At 45.6% G+C, this 18042-nt stretch overlaps 1 pseudogene; it reads left to right on the top strand.

The window, feature by feature from the left end:
- Window positions 1-18042, top strand: part of LOC123485055 — a 152226-nt pseudogene that overhangs the window by 122775 nt on the left and 11409 nt on the right.

Raw genomic sequence — 18042 nt, 5'->3', positions numbered from 1 at the left:
CTGCTATACGTGTGTGTGTGTGTGCGTGCGTGCGTGTGCATGTGTGTTTGCATATGTGTGTGTGAATGTTCATGAGTATTTATATCTGTTATTTTCTTTGATTGCCTGCACAGTCGATACTGCATCGTAGAAGATTCAGTGTCATTGATGTTATGTTCTGCTTGACTAAGGGGCCATTCGCTCCACTGTGCATCAACGCAATCACATTACTCACCAGGGGGAATGTATGATTTCTGAATGTGTACAAGCCTTTGATTCATAGAAGAAAGATGACGTGTCCAATGCACTGGAGCACAACCAAACCTAAATAAATATGTTTAATACTAGAGGTACTAAATGTCTTACAAGAATGCAGTGTTTCTTTTGCTGTATAAGAGAAAAAGTGGAGAACCAGAGAATGGAGTATCAGCATGGATGCAACTGGTGGTGAAACATTATGCTAGCTAGGTGATAGCACCTCGAAACATCCATTTGAATTTGGACTCCAGTGCATTAACAAAACAGTCAGCCTGACCTTGCAGAGACAAAACCAATTAAATGGTTTTCTTTTGCAGCACCATTTATTTAAGTCTTTGTCATCAACAGAGCCATTTTGGAAAGCTTGACAATGTACCCAATTAATGAAAGCGGAGGTTGTGTTTAAATGGTGAAAGAGGAATGACGCATACACGCTGACAGGCCGTTTTGTCCTCTTCTGTTTTGTTTTTCCTCAGGGGCGGATTTGAGCAGGATGTGGAGAATGGCTACCCTCACTACCCAGATAGCTGCCACGGTAAGGTGGAACAATCATCTGTCCTTAATGGCTCTCCACTAGATGCACAGAGCCATCATAAAAGCTATTTCATAACAAGCAAAGCTTAACAAGTGCTTTTAATTGTCCCAAATGATACAGAAAAAGTGATTGCCATACTTGGGGAATGATAGTACATTGAAATTAATTCATTTCATAAACTGTGTCAGCAACTCAATACAAGTTGAAGTAGCCTGTAATTTCCTAGCTGAAGAGAGTACCCCAATGGGAATTTTTCTCCCAATTTTCCCTTGCACATGGGCACATGTTAAACAAGCAGTCAATTATACATTTAACTAAGCACAGTTTAAGTATTTAACCACTACTCAGACTTACACGATGTACTGTTCTGTCAATATGTCTGTTGCTTTCCCTTTTCTTCTCTAGACGTCCTGGCGACCACACGCAAGCAAAACACTCTTTCTGATTCAGCATATGGTCAGTTGACATTTCTTTATCCTCTATTTTTAAAGCTTGTCCGAACTGTCTGAGGTTGTTAGCGAACAGGCTAATGCTAGCAAAGCCCGGTAAGCATCTCTGTTCCCCTTTTTTTAGCAGTTCGGGAGTGTTTGTTGCAGAGAACAGTAACACCACCTCTCTCACACAAACAGCTAGCTTTAACATTGGAGCTATTGTCCAAAGCTAGTCGCTGCAGCAGCACCAGCATGGATATTTGACAGGCTAGCAGCTCCAGTGGCCAAGCTGCCTACTTCCCTTAATCAAGGAGGATCATCATCCCTGTAACATTCCATTACTCCCCACAGCCTGCCCATAGAGCACGGTGGCTACAGAGCTCAGTGGCTGGCAGCAGGCGCTAAAGCGTAGTGCTAGCGCTAGCTCTCAGCTGAGATGTAGCCTAACGTAGCATTACTAGACAATTACTGTATAATTATTTCCGAATTATGGTAATGTCACTCATGAAGTATGGTAATGATAATCATGAATTATGGTAATGAATCCATGAATTATGGTAAAGTCATCCATGGGCCGTGTCGTAACGATTGTTTTTTGTCAGAGAGCAGAATTACAATATATATATATATATATATATATTGTAATGACCCAGCTGGGTCATTAAGGAAAAGAAAGATGGGCACCAGGTGTACAGGCAGAACACAGGTTTATTCCTAAATGGGCTATTGTTCAGGCCACAGCCCACGCCACTAAATCCCGAACGTACACAAATATAACATGTAAAGTTAAGGGTCCCGAACAGAAGAGAGAGAGATGAGACAGTAACCCCTATTTATGCATTTCAAAACCCAGCGGGATTACCTGTCATACCCCCCCCCCCAACCTTTCCATCTGTCATGGCATATTTAACCCCTGCTAGCACCCATGAGAACAATAACACACCCACGAACACAGAAAACAATACCGGGTCGTTACATAGCCCCCCCATTTCTAAACCCTAGCCCCCTAGTGTTACAAAACAAAATCCTTAAAACGACCCGGAGGTCGCATCAGTCTCTTGTGCCTCCCCGTGGCTCTCACCAGCGGACCCCCAGAACACTCATCTGCCCCAATGTCATTTCCAGCGCCCTCCAAAGAGGCAGCCCCCGCCCCAGGCTCAGGTTGCGCTAGGGTCTCCTCGCTAGACTGTTCCCGTGGGCTCACATCAGAGTCCTCACTTCCATTCCCTACCGTTTTCCTCCCTCTGTAGGGCGCCAATCGGTCCCGGTGGACCACCACCTTCCTGCTCCGTGGGGGAACCTCCACCCGGTACGGGGTTGTGAAGCCACACGCGTTCTCCCGCTCCAAAGTGCCTCCCCCTAGCGCGTGAGTCATAGTGCCGCTTTTGGCGCATCCCTGCGTTCTCGAGTTGCTCTCTTGCGAAGGTGTGAGCCGCTTCTAACCGGTTCTGCAGACGACGAACATAGTTCGGGCCAGGCAAAACCCCGTCGTCGTTATCAGGAGGGTGGCCAAACGTCAGTTCGGCTGTGGTGCGCAACTCACGACCTAACATTAGTAGCGCTGGGGAGCACGCAGTCGATTCTTGAACAGCCGACCTACATGCCATAAGAATAAACGGTAAGTGGGTGTCCCAATCTCTCTGGTGTTTTGAGGTAACGATGGCCAGCTGTTGTGCTAATGTTCTGTTAAATCTTTCCACCAGCCCATCACTCTGGGGTGAAGCGGAGTAGTTCACGTCTTCTCCGCGCCTAACCGTCTACACAACTCTGAGAATACCCGTGACTCAAAGTTTCTCCCCTGGTCGCTGTGTATAGACTGTGGCACCCCAAACTGACTGATTATTCCCCCTACCAACGCATCAGCTACTGTTTCTGCCTCCTGGTCTGGGAGAGCGTAAGCCTCTGGCCACTTGGTGAAGTAGTCCATAGCAGTTAGAATCCACCTGTTACCGCTGTCTGTGGTTGGAAACGGCCCCACTATGTCTACCCCCAGTCTCGCCATGGGCTCCCCTACTGGGAATTGTTGTAGGAGGGTGTGTGACTGACCTGGAGGTCCTTTCTTAGCAGCACACTCGTCGCACTGCCTACAAAAGTCCTCCACATCCCTCCTGTGCCTGGCCCAATAGAAGCCTTTACGTACGCGCTTTAACGTTTTGGAGACCCCAAAATGCCCTGTGCCTACTCCCCCGTGAAGCTGCTGTAACACGCTCCCTTGCAGCCTTTTGGGAACCACTACCTGCCACGTAATTTCTCCAGTAGCTGGCTTTTTCCACCCCCTCTGGAGCACTCCCTCAGCCACTCTAAGGACTGAGAATTTAGCCCACAGTCCTTTGGTGACTGGTGATAGAGGGGCTACTTCCCCCCACGGCGGTCGTCTTCTCTCTTCCACCCACCCCAGCACAGGACGCAGCTCTGCGTCCTCCTCCTGGCGACGCCTCCAGAGAAGCCACTGCAGGGCGGAGTGATCCGTCCGGACCACAATCGGCAGGCCCCCCAGGTAGTACTTGAAATGGCGTACTGCTGCCACGACAGCCAAAAGCTCTCTCCTTGTCACGCAGTAGCGTTTTTCAGCCTTATCAAAAGTTCTGCTGTAATAAGCTACTACGTGCTCCCCGTCAGAACCACGCTGAGACAGCACAGCCCCCAAGCCCTCATTGCTTGTGTTGGTGTCCAGGATAAACGGACGTTCGGGTCTGGTGAGGCCAGGACAGGGGCCTCCACCAGGGCACGTTTAAGGGCCTCAAACGCCCGCTGGTGCTCTTCGGTCCACTGAAAAACAGTGTCCTCCTTGAGAAGGTGGTTCAAAGGGGCTGCTACCCCCGCAAACCCCTTCACAAACCTACGATAGTAGGATGCCAGACCCAGGAAGCTCTTAACCTCTTTTTCTCTCCCTGGAACTGGCCACCCCCTCACAGCCTCCACTTTGTCTGGCATCGTGCTGATGCCCTGATGACCCAGGAACGCCACCTCCCTTTGCATGAAATGGCACTTTTCCGGGTGTAACTTTAGCCCCGCCCCCGAAATCCTCTCCAACACTCGCCTAAGTGCCCCCAGTGCCCCCTCAAACGATGTGCCGTGCACCAATATGTCGTCTAGGTACACAACACACTCGTCTCTCGGAACCCCCGCCAGCACTCTGTCCATGAGCCTCTCAAAGGTGGCAGGAGCATTACAGAGCCCGAAGCACAGCACCTTGAACTGCCAATGGCCCCTATCCGTGGAGAAGGCAGTTTTTTCACGTGCCCCAGGCGAGAGGGGCACCTGCCAGTAGCCACTGCGCAGATCAAGTGAGGAGAACCACGAGGACCCTCTGACGTGGTCTAGCGACTCATCGATCCTCGGTAGGGGGTAAGAGTCTTTAGTGGTGACAGAATTTAGGCCCCTGTAGTCAGCACAAAACCTAAGTTTCCCCCCTTTCTTAGGCACCATGACGACCGGCACGGACCATGGGCTATCTGATGGCTCAATGAAATCAGCCCGCAACATGTCAGCAATAGCTGTGTCTGCTGCTTCCCTCTTGGCAAGGGGAATACGACGGGCCGAATTTTAATGGTCGGGTGTCCCCAGTGTCGATGTCGTGCTGAACCAGGTGCGTTTGCCCTACCTCATCTTCCCCCCAAGCGAAGCTATCTTTAAAGTCAAACAGCAGCTGCTTTAACTGTCTCTGTTGTCTCTCATCCAGACCTTGACAGTTTTTCAGCCACACAGCCTCAACGGCGTCGATAACTTCCTCCTTCCCCCCCGTCGGGCTGATGGGGTGAAGGAGCCAGTGTGTTTTGGGCTACTGGGCTGCCTGTGCTTGCACCATTATGGGCAGTGAAGGTTGTTGCCGCCGGAGACAGCTGCTGGGATGGCACAACGATCAAGGGAGCAGCCGGGACGGCCAGTGGAGTTTCGGCCAGCTTGGAGGAAGACTGAGGGACAGCCCTGCCCCCTGCTGGCCCTCCCAAAGGCGACATTCCCACTGTGGGCCCCCCCGACAGCCTCAAAGTGCCCTAAGCTAGGTCCAACTGAGCCCCACAGTTTTTCAAAAAGTCCATTCCCAGTATACAGGGGTCCTGTACCACTGCTACCCACACCGGACACCCCACAGTTCTCCCCCCCCCCCCACAGTCACAGACAGCTGACACTTCCCTAACATGGGGGCTAGCTCCCCCATGACAGTCCGTAGCTAGACAAGGGTCGGCTCCACCCGCACCCCAACAGGTAGTATGTCTAGTCTCACCAGGGTTACTGTAGAGCCCGTGTCGACCAGGGCCAAACATTCCACCCCCCCTACCTTGACGATGACATTGCAGAAGTCCCCAATGGTGGTACGTCCCACCACAACTACCGGACTAGGAAACACGGCGGCAGCTACACCCTGGGGAAGCAGGTCCCCACCCTCTTGCCTGCGCTGCTGGGTACCTCTTCTGCTTACTGTGGGTTCGGTGGCGGGGGGGTGGGCTGCGCTGCCCCCTGCGCGAGAACCCGCTGTTGTTTCCCTGGTGATGGGAGAATCTGCCACACTCCCGCTGAATGTGGCCAGGCTGGCCACAACCCCAGCAGACAATGGGAGTTGAGCTGACACTGTGATGTTGCCTGGAGCCCCTCTCAATGACAAGCAAAGCGGACTTGACTGACCCGCCCAACTCGTCGACCCACTCTGGTTTGGTGACCCCCGGCTGCCGCTGCTCTCACCTCTGGTTGATTGGCAACCTCCACTCCCTCACCCCAGATCAGCTCCCTCTTCCTGGCTATCTCCACTGCAGCCCGCAGAGATGGTGGGTCCGCCATCTGAACATGCTTACCCAGTTCGGTGGAAGAGAGCGCTCTAATAAAACTGTCCCGTGCCAGCTCGTCTTGCACCCCAGTCGGCATAGTTGCATAAGCCCGCCTGGTCAGGCTCAGAATACCACTTGCCAACGCCTTTAATGATTCCCCCTGAAGTCTCTTTTTGTTACTCAGTTCAATCCGCAGCATGTTGGGCTGCGCATCGCTGCCGAAACGGCCCCCCAATGCCTCCACTAGCGCACCGTAGTTGCCCCTCTTGTCCGGGGCTAGCGTTAGCAGGCATTCCAACGCCTCCTCTGCCAGGCTCAGGGCAAGCTGTAACGCTTTCATCTCATCAGACCACCTCCCGGCTCTAGCCAACAACTCGAATTGAGTGAAAAAAACTTCCCATTTACCTTGTCCATTGAACTCTGGAAGTTTAGCCGCTACCGTGGCCAATGGCAATAGGGCGCTGCCATCTCTGTTTACATAAGCAGGCCCAGCCATTTCCGCACGCGGTGACGTCGACATCCCCGTCGCCGTGACGTCTGTTCTGGTCGAGCGGTGTGAAGGAAAACCCGCCAGTTCTGCCATCTTGCTGACTGACAATTTAACTTCCACCATGTGGCTCTCCAGCTCTTCTACAGCAGTCGTCGCCTGACCCTCCCGACCGGGTACCCCCGAGCCCACAACGGACACTTTGTCCGACTCTTCCTTAATCTTCCGCCTCGCCCCGAGCATCATGACCGTAGATGCGAGTTACGCTAAAGCCAACCACGGCCTATACTGAAACGGCTAACTCGCCTAATCTCGATCTATCCCGTAGTTCGAAAGCACTTCTGACACCAATGTAATGACCCAGCTGGGTCATAAAGGAAAAGAAAGATGGGCACCAGGTGTACAGGCAGAACACAGGTTTATTCCTAAATGGGCTATTGTTCAGGCCACACCCCACGCCGCTAAATCCCGAACGTACACAAATATAAAATGTCAAGTTAAGGGTCCCGAACAGAAGAGAGAGAGATGAGACAGTAACCCCTATTTATGCATTTCAAAACCCTGCGGGATTACCCATTATACCCCCCCAACCTTTCCATCTGTCCTGGCATATTTAACCCCTGCTAGCACCCATGAGAACAATAACACACCCACGAACACAGAACACAATACCAGGTCGTTACTATATATATATATATATATATATATATATATATATATATATATATATATATATATATATATATATATATATATATATATATATATATATATATATATCCCTTTGTCACCTTACAAAATTATCCATGGGTACTGATGGTGGCTGCTTATCCTTGGAAGTGATTGAGACCATCTTAGTGAGAGTTGCTGGCCATTATATCTCAACAATACCATCCATCCAGTGTCCAGCCCTTCCATCTATTTCAGAACAAAAGCAATACTGTCTGCACGGCGGCATAGCCTCAGACTAGATGAGCAACCCCACTGGCTAATTCCACCAGGCGGTTACTCCATCCATGCCTCTGTACTCTGTTTGAAGTACTTCACTCCAGACTCAAACTTGCAGAATGACAAAAGCCTTTGAGTCCAAACTGAAGATCAAGGTTTCCCCACAATAAAACACCCCATAATGTTGAATAATGCTATTCTCGCTGGTGTGCATTGGTTCCTAAGTCCTCTTTCTTACTAATCCCCGGCAGTGAACAATCCCATCCCATAGAGAGAGCAGTGAAAGACAAACACCCAGCAGTGTGGACAATCAAACCATTCACATTTGCGAATTGTGCTTTTCTCCTTTTTTTTCTCACTGTAAAGGAGAGAACAGTGCACAGGCACACACACAATGTTGATAAACTGAACAAATAATGCAGCCTTGGAGCTGTTGTCTGTCATGCCAAGGCTGAACTCCCCCGGTGTGCCGTTTTAATTTGCCTGGCGCAGATGGTGCTCTGACAGGGCACCTTATTCGGAGTGAAAACTATCAACTGGCATCGAGAGCGGGCCTTTCGCTTTCAATCTGGGCTGGCACCCTCCAGTATGCTAACATTATGGCCGGCATATTAGCGAAATGTCCACGTCAATAGCAGCGTGCTGTACACAAGGCCTCAAGGACATCCACTGTCAGAGAATTAGGAAGACACTTATGATGGTTGTTGTGAAGATGACAATGCTTTCATCTGCCAGGTCTCTCACAGTACAGATCCACAGACTCAGACCCCACATACCTCCACAGTACCAGTACAGATCCTAATTGAATATGTTGCCATTGTCACATTTTCCATAGACCATTCCCTGTGTAGGTTAGACGGTAACTACCTGTAAAACAGTTTAGTGACGCAGAGAACCGAAAGTTGCTGTAAATCATTACCTCAGCTACTGGTATCTATTTCAACTCATCTGTCAAACCACTTAGTAAAGAAGATCAGACTTGGAAGGTAACTGTATAACAGAGTTTGTATGTGCTGGAAGAGTCATTCATGCACCAGCTGGTCGCGTCCACAACAACAGGGTTTTGCTGTGTAGAACGTGCTGCAGTGCCGGGGGTAAGAGATTCCTTACTGGTTTGGTAACAAAGGCAGCAGGTTTGGAAATCTAAGGCCGATACTGCAGCCAAATCATGACCATATTGGGCCTGAGCGTATTCCTCCAATGACTCGTAATTGCTGAAACTCCTGAATGTTTTATCTATTAAGGTCATTAAACAGTGGGAAAAACTTGCAGCTATGGAGGAGTGCTTTACTTGTTGTAACGTATAGGCTACCTACTTTATTTATTGCAGTCATGGGTTAAGTTGAATTCTCTTCAATGCACTCTTTATGTTAATGTCCTCACTGTCATCAAGACTTTATGCACAACAGCTTAACAGTAATTATGACAGTGATATTTTTTTCATGCTGGATTTAGGTATTTTTTTCTCCAAGGTACTAAGAATCCTTCCCTTGTCATAAAACAACATATTTAGGTATTTTTGTGTGCTGCATTTTCCATTTCACTAACGGGTTACTTTGTTACCCCTCCCCCACCTGCACAACAACAGGGAAGACCACACCCACAACAACCGCCAGCACAACCAATCAGGTGGCCCCATTCCCAAAGGTGGCAGGTGACTCTGAAAGAGGTACAGGTCCTGATGGCGGTCCTCCAGTCCCAGTTGGGGACCAGGGGTCACCTGACTCGGAACCAATCAGTGTGGAGATGGAGGGTAAGGGGGTGGGGTGTCTGTGTCTGCTGAACTTTGACCTGCACTGGATTGCATTTATGGGCCCTGCAGCTTAACTGTACACTGCTAATCAGGCTGAGGACTAACACTCTAATCTCTGTGTATGACACTGAACATTTAACCATATATCCACTCACTTAATGAAGCAACCATGAGTTAGAGAGGCTTAATCACTTAAATAGATACTGCATTGGATCCAATTAACTCTTCAATTAACTCTTCAAATCAATGTCCAAACAAAATGACTCCTGCATGTCTCCTTTCATCTCTTATTTAGTCCATCTACTAGGGTAACTTCCTCTCCGCTCTCCAGTGGGACACACTTTAACAATCACACACGACCAAGCACGTCTTCTCTTCTCACGCTGTCTAGAGCGCTGCTTCCTAAATGTCATTCCCAGATTACTCCCAATAGGAAACCAACCGGAGCTCTTAATATTCAGCAGGATGGGAAGACTGTTCATTGATGCTATTTCCTTTAGCCCAGGCTCTCCTTACTGCGCTCCTCTGGCGCCTTGTCAGGAGTCCATAAATCCTTGGTAGTGATGGGTTCCATTCAGGCCGACAGAGTCTCCGGCTGCAATGATGAGCCACTCAGGCTCAAATGAGAAAAGCCTGTAACAAATAAATAACCAGCAGCCAGCGCATGGACAAGGGGAAACCGTAATAGAAACTTGGGCGACACAATCTATTTCAGCCTGGGCTAGTGTCGCCTGGCTGCCGGTTCAATCAAAAGCACGGGGGACCCGGCTGATAAGGCGAGAGAGGAACTGTTCTGGAAGTAACAGCGTGGCAGTTCCAGAAAGGACTCTCTCTCTCTCTGATGCACCCACAAACTGTACTAGCTATAGGACACACATATTTATATATATATATATATATATATATATATATATATATATATATATATATATATATATATATATATATATTGGATGCTATTGGTTTCAGTTAAGGAACATCATGGAAAAACTTTAGATGAGATACAGTATAGGTAGAACAGGGGTTTTGTTCTAGCTCAGCACCAACACAACTGATAATGTACTTCTGTAAACTGAGGTTAATTTGAGAAGAGATAGCTCTGATGTAAGTTTAAGGCTAGCCTTGAGGCAGGTTTGAAACATCTTTGGCACAATAAACAAAAACAATTTACCGCAAGCTACAGTAATAGCAATTCTGAAGCCCTCTAGAATTGCGTCCCAAATACTTTTGTTTATATTTTATATAAGGCCTACACACATACAAATACAAGGTGACATGATTCATCCAGCTACGGATAGAAGCAATATATTATATAAAGACTAGGACCGACCAAAATACAAGTACAAGCACCCCTTTTGAGACCTCGCTGTTATGAACATTTCCAGCAATCATTCAGCTGCGGTTAGACCCTGTGTTTCCATCAAGGATACCTCTCTATAGTGTCAGAATGCTTCAACCTACGCATTTGCAAAAGTACATTATTTAGACCCAGCTTTTAGACCTCACTGTTTGTTTTTCCAGTGTTATTTCCTGCTTAGCTTTATTTTAAACAGACCTCCTCCGGGGTCGTCCGCATATTCAAATGAACCTGTGTGGGTACCGCGAAAAAACCCTCGCTATCACAGGGAGACAACTCGATAATAGAGGCAAGCAAGCAGGGCTCTGAAACTCATTAAAGCACGAGGAGAAGAGCAGAGATTGAACTTAGGCTGAACTTCTCTTTGCTGCTGAAGAGGGGTTGGTGTCCTGGGGGGGACGGTGCCAGATCCTTACTCTTATTTATATCTCAGTGGACCGAGGAATATAGACACCAGGTTACATCACTTCCCATCTAGCCATAAATACAACTACTCTCTCATATCACCTCTCTTCTTGATTACGACATCATTTGTCATCCTATGTCGCTAAGTTCGTTTTAAGTTGTGCATTATAAACTCAAATAACTTGGATAACTTAGGCATATACATTTAGGCATACCAATAATCCCATACAGCACCCTCCTCAAGCTGGGTGTGTACATTAAGCTGTTCATCATAACTAGGAAAATGATGCCCACCTCACTCACAGCTGTTACAGCCAATTTAGTGTCACTATTTAGTCATGTCGTAATGACACTTAATAAAGGCCACTTTAACTAGATCACTTTTTCCTTTAATTCCTGTGCCCGAATCACTCGCTCTTTATGACAGCTATGAATGACATCAGGTTTTACTATGAAAACACACACTGTAGGGCTCTGTACTGTACACCTCCCCACGGATCATATACAGTACGTGCACAATACTACATCTTTCCATATGCAACAAAAAACAGACCCAACTATAACATTCACTATAATAATGTTGTTCACAACATATCCTTACCTGTCTGTCAACATTAGGGGCTGGTTTCCCATACCCAGATTAACCCTAGTACTGGACAAAAAAGCTAATGGTGATTCTCCATTGAGCATGCTTTTTAATCGAGTACCAGGCTTAATCTGTGTTTGGGAAACTGTTCCTATATGTTTACTGTCACCATCGGGTTCAGAGTGCTTAGTGTCACCATGACATTCTTATTGTCATGTTAACACCATGGAGACCAGAGTGTTAGTCAACATCAGAGTGTTGAGTGTCCCAGTGACATTTGGGCCCACAGTGTACAGATCCACACACGCAGTTGTCCTGACTCCAAACCCCAACACCTTACCCCTTTCTGTCTCCTCGACCCCTGACCCCATGGGGAATAATTCTCTATTAACCTGCCTGTTTTTCGGTTGGACTGACTAACCCTTATCTGCCTCCTTTGTTGAACCCTCCTCTGCTTCTCTTCCCCTTTTCTCCCTATGACCTCTCTACCCAGTTTCAAAGCCTATGACTGAAACTGTGCTTTGTGTGATTTTGTTGCCTACAAGCAGTTGTTTATGGCTTTAGGCCTGCTTTCAGGCCACTGTTTGGTAAAGCTATGGTTCTTCCAGAGCTGCTTTTCTATCCACACAGTTAATCTGTTTGTTTAGGGAGTTAAGGTAGGGAATGGCTCTGGAATAAAGTAGCTTTACCAGGTGCTGATTGGTGAATGCCCTCTTTATTTTCTTTATTTTATTTCTGATGCAACTGCATGTAAAATGTGTCCCACAATGCATGTAGTGCCATGCTTGATTTGATGGTGTATGATGAGGCAATCATACACTACTTGAACTATGTCTGTTCCAAAGCTGTTTGAAATGGAAAATCTGTCTTTGTACTGTATTACCGCTAATGGTTTGACAAATAATATATTGGTTTTCAAAGTCAGGGTTGAGTGATATACTGTACTGAGATATTATGGAAAATTGGTCTCTACTTGCCAGGTTCTAAGGGATTGTACATTATTTATAATGAGGGATACCTGGAGAAAATTGGATCTCTGAAATTAAAATGGATGGTCTTCCCTTAGTAAAATATATTTTTAACCGACCCTCCCCGAACGCTTAAAAAAAAAAGTGAAATCAGTTGTGTTGTCCCTTTAGGTTTCGTAGATGGTGTTTCCTCCCAGACGCGTCCCACAGTGGAGGTCTGTTACAGGCGGTTCCTCGTCCTTTATTATCACTGCCGGAGAGGTTCACAAACTCAATCCAATCTTGATGAAAACTCTGAAAAGGGCGTTCCCTTTCAGTCCTTATATACTGCTACACAAACAAGTCATAGAAGCATGATTTACATTATTAATTATTTATTATTAACATTGGTTCCTGCATGTGACTGACTGATACTTCACGAGGTTTCTTCTCTCAAAGCTGGGACCTTGAAACTGAGATACTCCTTGTGGTTCCCAGAGCAATGTTCTGGGCGTACTGCCAATTGGTCTGAGGAAGAGGTCACAGTCACCTGCACGAACCAAGATAGAGTGAGAGGAGATGATGTGTACAATTCAAGGCTATGTCTTCAGACAATAAAAATGTCCCTCGCACTCCTCCATACCCAAAATAATAATTAAAACATAAAGTGGATAGCAGAGAACATGCCTACTGTTTACCCTCACTCCTAGGACAGACAGGAGCCTTATATATGCAGTGTTAGAAACTGTTCTTCATTTTGTAAGCATTACATGGCAAAGTAGCCAGAAGGTTGTGGATTCACAGACCACCGCGGACAAGAGGGGGTGAAAAGATATCAATTATAATAAAAGCACTGCATGAAATGATCAACTTATTTGCGGTCCGAGAAAAAAGTGCCTTTTATAAACACATTTCTACGCAATTCTACGTCATTTCTACATCACTGTCTCCAGTCATGTAAAATATTTTTTAATACCACAACAGAACATGACAAAGAATGAGTGCATGCTGCAGCACCGGATGCATTTAGATTTCTATACAGGCTACTGTTAAAAAAGAGGATAGTCTAAGTTTGGAACACTGCTAAAGTAGTCTATCAACTGTAAAAATGTAGTGCAACAGAACCAGTTACAACTGAAGTAGCTTAGTGGGGCGGCAGGTAGCTTAGTGGTTAAGAGTGTTGTGCCAGTAACCGAAAGGTCGCTGGTTCTAATCCCCGAGCAGACTAGGTGAAAAATCTGTCTGTGCCCTTGAGCAAGGCACTTAACCCTAATTGCTCCTGTAAGTCGCTCTGGATAAGAGCGTCTGCTAAATGACTAAAAATTTAAAATGTAAAGTATCTGACCATCAGTGAATTCGAGAAAAATCCATTAATTGTTTAACACTGCAGCCACATATAAACAGGTTGGCCTATATGCACTTGTAAAAAAAAAAAGACTGGGGAAACTAACATTTTTATAATTTATTATATTTTATTCCATGATATTGTTGTTACAAAATAGATGTGTGTTGACTGTGATTAGGGCATGCTAAGCGGAAAATTAAAACTACGCATGCATAGCTCAAAGCATGATCCTCAAACCAAAGACTGACCAAACTCGTGTAATAAGGCATTTTTCCTTTAATTATTATTTAATTCTAAGTCATATTTTCTTTTATTTAATTTAATACAGCCTAAACGCTAAATTCATAGGCATGTTGTTGAAGTGCTGTTGTTGGTGTGTTGTTGAAATGCTGAGTGCTCCTGCCAGCCTGTAGCATGTCACAAATGCTTCACAATTGATTTCTTAAATGGCTGGCTATAGCCTTGAAATAATAACAATATAGCCTAAATAATTCATTTTAATTCCTTCTCAGGCTACCTGGCTTGGTCCTGACTGATTTCGAGGTAGTATGTTGTTTAATAGCCTGTTGCAGTGCTCCCTCACTTTTTTCACATTGAGAATACACCAGGCTGCATGGTAAAATTATTTCTGGAAAATTAATTAGGATAAATTGTAAATCAATTATATTTATGCCTAATTACCACTTAAATTCCATGAAAACTATAGAATGACAAACTACACTGAACGAAAATATAAACGCAACATGCAACAATTTTCTAAGATTTTACTGAGTTACAGTTCATTATAAGGAAATCAGTCAATTGAAATAAATAAATTAGGCCCTGATCTATGGATTTCACATGACTGGGACTACAGATATGCATCTGTTGGTAACAGATACCTTTAAAAAAAAAAGTAGGGCCGTGGATCAGAAAATCAGTCAGTATCTGGTGTGACCACCATTTGCCTCATGCAGCGCGACACATCTCCTTCGCATCGAGTTGTTCAAGCTGTTGATTGTGGCCTGTGGAATGTTGTCCCACTCCTCTTCAATGGCTGTGCGAAGTTGCTGGATATTGGCGGGAACTGGAACACGCTGTCGTGCAGGTCGATCCAGAGCATTCCAAACATGCTCAACGAGTGACATGTCTGGTGAACTGGGACATTTTCATCTTCCAGGAATTGTGTACAGATCCTTTCGATATGGGGTCGTGTATTTTCATGCTGAAACATGAGGTAATGGTGGCGGATGAATGGCACGACAATGGGCCTCAGGATTTCGTCACGGTATCTCCTATGAATTCAAATTGTCATTGATAAAATGCAATTGTGTTTGTTGTCCGTAGCTTATGCCTGCCCATACCATAACCCCACACCCACCATGGGGCACTCTTTTCACAAAGTTGATATCCACAAACTGCTCGCCCACACGCCATCTGCCATCTGCCCGGTATAGTTGAAACCGGGATTCATGAAGAGCACTCTTCTCCAGCGTGCCAGTGGCCATAGAAGGTGAGCATTTGCCCTCTGAAGTCGGTTACGACGCCAAACTGCAGTCTGGTGAGGACGACGAGCATGCAGATGAGCGTCCCAGAGATGGTTTCTGACAGTTTGTGCAGAAATTATTCTGTTGTGCAAACCCACAGTTTCATCAGCTGTCCGGGTGGCTGGTCTCAGACGATGCCGCAGGTGAAGAAGCCGGATGTTGAGGTACTGGGCTGGCGTGGTTACACATGGTCTGTGGTTGTGAGGCCATACTGCCAAATTCTCTAAAACAACGTTGGGGGCGGCTTATGGTAGAGAAATGAACATACTAAATTCTCTGGCAACAGCTCTGGTGGACATTCCTGTAGTCAGCATGCCAATTGCACGCTGAGACATCTCTGGCATTGTGTCGTGTGACAAAACTGCACATTTTAGAGTGGCCTTTTATTGTCCCCAGCACAAGGTGCACCTGTGTTATGATCATGCTGTTTAATCAGCTTCTTGATATGCTACACCTGTCAGGTGGATGGATTATCTTGACAAAGGAGAAATGCTCACTAACGGGGATGTAAACAAATTTGTGCACAAAATATGAACATTTCTGGGATCTTTTATTTCAGCTCATGAAACATGGGACAAACACTTTACATGTTGTGTTTATTTTTGTTCAGTATAATGGCATATACAGTTGAAGTCGGAAGTTTACATACACCTTAGCCAAATAAATTTAAACTCAGTTTTTCACAATTCCTGACATTTAATCCTAGTAAAAATTCCCTGTTTTAGGATCACCACTTTATTTTAAGAATGTGAAATGTCAGAATAATAGTAGAGAGAATCATTTCTTTCAGCTTTTATTTCTTTCATCACATTCCCAGTGGGTCAGAAGTTTACATACACTCAATTAGTATTTGGTAGCATTACCTTTAAATTGTTTAACTTGGGTCAAACGTTTCAGGTAGCCTTCCACAAGCTTCCCACAGTAAGTTGGGTGAATTCTGGCCTATTCCTCCTGACAGAGCTGGTGTAACTGAGTCAGGTTTGTAGGCTCGCACACGCTTTTTCAGTTCTGCCCACAAATTTTCTATAGGATTGAGGTCAGGGCTTTGTAATGGCCACTCCAATACTTTGACTTTGTTTTCCTTAAGCCATTTTGCCACAACTTTGGAAGTATGCTTGGGGTCATTGTCCATTTGGAAGACACATTTGCGACCAAGCTTTAACTTCCTGACTGATGTCTTGAGATGTTGCTTCAATATATCCACATAATTTTCCTTCCTCATGATGCCATCTATTTTGTGAAGTGCACCAGTCCCTCCTGCAGCAAAGCACTCCCACAGCATAATGCTGCCACCCCCGTGCTTCAGGTTTGGGATGGTGTTCTTCGGCTTGCAAGCATTCCCCTTTTTCCTCCAAACATAACAATGGTCATTATGGCCAAACAGTTCTATTTCTGTTTCATCAAACCAGAGGACATTTCTCTAAAAAGTACAATCTTTGTCCCAATGTGCAGTTTTTATGCAGTTTTTTTTTTTCTGATATCTTTGCTGATTCCTTTTGATTTTCCCATGATGTCAAGCAAAGAGGCACTGAGTTTGAAGGTAGGCCTTGAAATACAGTGGGGGGAAAAAGTATTTAGTCAGCCACCAATTGTGCAAGTTCTCCCACTTAAAAATATGAGAGAGGCCTGTAATTTTCATCATAGGTACACGTCAACTATGACAGACAAAATGAGAATTTATTTTCTCCAGAAAATCACATTGTAGGATTTTTAATGAATTTATTTGCAAATTATGGTGGAAAATAAGTATTTGGTCACCTACAAACAAGCAAGATTTCTGGCTCTCACAGACCTGTAACTTCTTCTTTAAGAGGATCCTCTGTCCTCCACTCGTTACCTGTATTAATGGCACCTGTTTGAACTTGTTATCAGTATAAAAGACACCTGTCCACAACCTCAGTCACACTCCAAACTCCACTATGGCCAAGACCAAAGAGCTGTCAAAGGACACCAGAAACAAAATTGTAGACCTGCACCAGGCTGGGAAGACTGAATCTGCAATAGGTAAGCAGCTTGGTTTGAAGAAATCAACTGTGGGAGCAATTATTAGGAAATGGAAGACATACAAGACCACTGATAATCTCCCTCGATCTGGGGCTCCACGCAAGATCTCACCCATCATCATTGAAGATGAAACGTGGCTGGGTCTTTCAGCATGACAATGATCCCAAACACACCGCCCGGGCAACGAAGGAGTGGCTTCGTAAGAAGCATTTCAAGGTCCTGGAGTGGCCGAGCCAGTCTCCAGATCTCAACCCCATAGAAAATCTTTGGAGGGAGTTGAAAGTCTGTGTTGCCCAGCGACAGCCCCAAAACATCACTGCTCTAGAGGAGATCTGCATGGAGGAATGGGCCAAAATACCAGCAACAGTGTGTGGAAACCTTGTGAAGACTTACAGAAAACGTTTGACCTGTGTCATTGCCAACAAAGGGTATATAACAAAGTATTGAGAAACTTTTGTTATTGACCAAATACTTATTTTCCACCATAATTTGCAAATAAATTCATAAAAAATCCTACAATGTGATTTTCTGGATTTTTTTCTCTCATTTTGTCTGTCATAGTTGACGTGTACCTATGATGAAAATTACAGGCCTCTCTCATCTTTTTAAGTGGGAGAACTTGCACAATTGGTGGCTGACTAAATACTTTTTTTCCCCACTGTACATCCACAGGTACACCTCCAACAGAACCTCCATCAGAAGCTTCTAAAGCCATGAT

The sequence above is a fragment of the Coregonus clupeaformis genome, unplaced genomic scaffold, assembly GCF_020615455.1.
Source record: "Coregonus clupeaformis isolate EN_2021a unplaced genomic scaffold, ASM2061545v1 scaf0551, whole genome shotgun sequence".
Classification (NCBI taxonomy): Eukaryota; Metazoa; Chordata; class Actinopteri; order Salmoniformes; family Salmonidae; genus Coregonus; species Coregonus clupeaformis.
The sequence above is the reverse complement of the archived record's forward strand: the minus strand, read 5'-3'. Positions and strand labels throughout refer to the sequence as shown.